The sequence below is a fragment of the Chiloscyllium plagiosum genome, unplaced genomic scaffold, assembly GCF_037043375.1.
Source record: "Chiloscyllium plagiosum isolate Xiang-an unplaced genomic scaffold, Cpla_swu_hap1 HiC_scaffold_52, whole genome shotgun sequence".
Lineage (NCBI taxonomy): Eukaryota > Metazoa > Chordata > Chondrichthyes > Orectolobiformes > Hemiscylliidae > Chiloscyllium > Chiloscyllium plagiosum.
This window is the reverse complement of record NW_028270190.1, coordinates 23,572,449-23,576,872: the sequence shown is the minus strand read 5'-3', so window position 1 is coordinate 23,576,872 and position 4,424 is coordinate 23,572,449.

The window sequence follows — 4,424 nt, the reverse complement described above, 5'->3', positions numbered from 1 at the left end:
GTGCACAGCGAAGAAGGTTATCTCAGATTGCAACGGGATCTTGATCAGATGGGCCAATGGGCTGAGAAGTGGTAGATGGAGTTTAATGTAGATAACTGTGAGGTGCTGCATTTTGAGAAAGCAAGTCTTAGCAGGACTCATATACTTCATGGTCAGGTCCAAGGGAGTGTCGCTGAACAAAGAGACCTTGGAATGCAGGTTCGCAGCTCTTTGAAAATGGAATCGCAGGTAGATAGGACAGTGAAGAAGGCATTTGTTATGCTTTCCTTTATTGGTCAAAGTGTTGAGTACATGAGTTGGGAGGACATGTTGCAGCTTACATGACATCGGTTAGGCCTCTGTTGGAATATTGCGTGCAGTTCTGGTCTCCTTCCTATCGGGAAGATGTTGTGAAACTTGAAAGGGCTCAGAAAAGGTTTACAATACGTTGCCAGGGTTGAAGGATTTAAGCTATATGGAGAGGTTGAATAGGCTGGGGCTGTTTTCCCTGGAGAGTTGGAGGCTGAGAGGTGACCTTACAGAGATTTACAAAATCATAAGGGGCATGGATAAGGTAAATAGACAAAGTCTAAAAGTGGGCAAGTCCAGAACTAGAGGGCATATGTTTCAGGTGAGCGGGTAAAAGAGACTAAAGCGGCAACTTTATCATGCAGAGGGTGGTACATGTATACAATGAGCTGTCAGAGGAAGTGGTGGAGGCTAGTACAATTGCAACATTGAAAAGGCATTTGGATGGGTATATGAATAGGAAGGGTTTGGACGTATATGGGCAGGATGCCTGGCAGGTGGGACGAGATTGGGTTGGGATATCTGGTCGGTATGGACGAGTTTCCGAGCTGTACATCTTAACGACTCTGTGACATTTCTTGAAGAGATACAGAACCTCTTAAAGGTGCATGTTATCACACATTGATCTATCTGGGTTCCATCTCCACCTATTCACTCAGATCCCCCCTTTCCCCCAAACACATCCAACCCAGTCTTCAATATAAATACCACTTATTCCCTGATGCAGGGTCAACAGACTCGAAGTATTAACTCTGGTTTCTTCCCACAGATGCTGCCAGTGATTGGCGGTTCACCGTATTCATTTCACAGACAGTTAGGGATGGATAATGGTGGTTAATTACCCAGGAAATACATCAAAGTGCAAAAGTTGTGGTTTTCCCACTGCTTCCTCGGAGGCTCGAAAACTGCACTCCCCTCCAGAGAGAAAAAGAGAGACAGGCTGAAGGACAGTGAGTGAGAGAGAAAAACAGACAGACACATACAAAAAACAGTGATCGAAAGAGACACAGAGATAATGAGAGAGACAGTTTGTGAGAGCGACAGAGAGAGAGATGGAGAGAGACAGTGAGAGAGAGGGAGAGACAATCAGACATGCAGAGTGGGAAAGAGTGCGAAAGAAGGACAGAGAGAGAGAAGCAGTGAGGCAGAGACAGTTACGGAGAGAAAGAGACACAGAGAGTGTGAGAAGCAGAGAGGGAAAGAGTGAGAAAGAGATGGCGAGACTGAGGCAGACAGGGAGTGAGAGACAGACAGAGACAGAGAATGTGTGTGGGAGAGAGAGGGAGTTAGTGAGCGACTAAGGCGCAGTGAGAGAGAGACAGTGAGAGAGTGCTAGAAGAAGAGAGGCAGAAAAAAGAAGCAAGAGACAGAGATGGGGAACGAACAAGAAAGAAGGACAGAGAGGGCGACAGCAAGAGATCAAAAGTGTCTGGGTGCGGGAGAGAGAGAGAAGCAGTGCGAGAGAGAGGTAACGTGAAGGACAGAGAGCCTGAGAGATAGAGCGAGTCAGAGACAGAGTAGAAACAGAGAGATACAGAAGGAAGGAAAGATAGAGAGACATGAGAGAGGGGGGTGAAGCAAGAAGGAGAAACAGAAAGAGAGACATGAGAGGGAGAAAAAACAAGAAAGAGTCACTGAGAGAGCATGTATGTCAAAAGGAGATACTGTGAGGGAGAAAGCGAAGATAATGTGAGAGAGGGGAAGTGACAGGGACAGTGAGAGACACAGAAAGAGAGAGTGGGAGACAGTAACAGAGAAAGAATCACAGTGTGTGTGAGAGAGGCGGAGTGGGAGAGATTCAGTGAGGGAGAGAGAGAGACAGAGAAAATGAAGGAGTGAGAGCCAGTTAGACAGAGAGATGGCGAGTTACTACGACAGAAAGAGCGAGAGGGAGAGACAGTGACGGAGATAAAGAGACAGAAAGCATGAAAGAGAGAGAGAATGAGAGTGACACAGGAAAAGAAGGAGAAAGAGGGACAGAGTGAGATGGATAGTGAGAAAGAGAGACAGGTTAAGAGAGAAACTGTTTAAAAGAGAAAGAGAGAGAGACAAGAGACAGAGATACTGTGAAGGACCGAGAGAGAGGAATTCAGAAACGGAGAGAGGCACAGAGAGAGACACAACGAGAGAGAGACATGAGAGATAGAGCGGGGGTAAAAACAATGACTGGAGATGCTGGAAACCAGATTCTGGATTAGTGGTGCTGGAAGAGCACAGCAGTTCAGGCAGCAGCCAAGGAGCTTCGAAATCGACGTTTCGGGCAAAAGCCCTTCATCAGGCCTTCATCCTGGGCTTTTGCTCGAAATGTCGATTTCGAAGCTCCTTGGATGCTGCCTGAACTGCTGTGCTCTTCCAGCACCACTAATCCAGATAGAGCGGGGGAACGAGCCAGAAAAAGGAACAGAGAGAGTCATAGAGATTCATTGAGGGAGACAACAAAACAGTGAGAGTGAAAAGAAGATTGACAAGAAACAGTGAGAAAGAGAGACATTGAGAGAGAGAGAGAGAGACAGTGTCAGAGACAGAGAGACAGACAGAGTGCGAGAGAGAGAGAGAATCAGTGACAGAGAAAGAGACAGACGGAGAGAGACACTGAGACAGAAAGAGTGAGCGAGAGAGAGGGACAATGATAGCGAGAGGGAGGAAGAGTGGGAGACAGTCAGAGAGAGAAAGAGAGAGAGAGAGAAGGAGCAATCTTACCAAATGAAGAAAAACAGACAGAGAGAAGCATAAAAAAGAGTCACCAACCTGAACCATCTCTACTCTGAACCAGTTAATGACTCTGCCCTTGAGTCCTCAACTTACGTCACTGTCCCTGTTGGGACTCTCCTTTTGATACAGCCAGGAAATTACATCTTACAAAACAATCATTGTGGCAAAACGAACCGCAACATGTCCATCCATCTCTTAGGTCAACAGGGATAGAATGCAAAGTGTTAAAACAATTTGATTCCATTTGCATGTTCCTTTGCTTGAAATTAATTTAATGCCAATGCACCAGTGTCTTGTTCCAAACTCTGCTCACGGTGAGACATTTATACAGCAACCATCAACTCAATGTGTGTGTTTAATGAAATAACTTCCACTTGTTTTTTTAACGAGGTAAATAGTTTTGCATGCAATACTTACTGTCACAAGCAGCACTTCATCTGAGGAAATACTTTTATGTTGATCTCTCCACTGACAGCATACCCTTCCATCATAAGCTCCGCGATAATGAGCATTTTACTCAAAGACACAACTCAGCTGACATCTGGCAAGTGGACAACCTGACAGTAAAGCATTGCCTCCCCACTGCTGCTGAAAAAGTGACAGTCTGCATACTCTGTATTCTTTCGATCAGACTGGTGCTGGAAAAGCACAGCAGGTCAGGCAGCATCCAAGGAGCATGAAAATCGACGTTTCTGACAAAAGCCCTTCATCAGGAATAGAGGCAGGAAGCCTGCAAGGTGGAGCGATAAAGGGGGGGGGGGTGGAGGCTGGGGAGAAGGTAAAAAAGAGTACAACAGGTGAATGGGAGTGCGGATGAAGGCGATAGGTCAGAGAGGAAGGTGGGGTAAAGGTAGCAAAGAGTGCAATAGGTGAATGGGGTGGGAATGGAGGCGATAGGTCAGAGGGCAGTGTGGAGCAGATAGGTGGGAAGGGAGATTGACAGGTAGGACAGATCATGAGGACATTGCTGAGCTGGAATGTTGGAACTGGGGTAAGGTGGGGGAATCTGTAGTCTGCTTTGTTAGCAATTAATTCAAAGATTGTAACTGTTTTATCATTTGAAACAAATTTAAGTTCCAATCATGAGCAAAAGCTCAACAAAATTTAATCATGGAATCCAGGGGAAGATAAAGATTGTTGTTAATTAATGAAAGTAGTGTATAAAGCTGATGTTGGGTGGGATGGGTGTCTTGTGGTGCAGTGGGAATGAACAGTTTGGTTTATAAATGCTGCTGTTAAACCCCAGGCCTGGGGATTCAGAACACATTTTTAAATTCAGTACAGTAGGACGAAAAAAATACATTAAGAGAGAAAACAACATGAAATTAAACCAGTGATAGAGATGTAATTGTTTGAAAAAGCGTTCTACAGATAAAGCGAAAGCTGATCAGAAAAGACAAATATGTACCAGAGTGGCAGAGAAA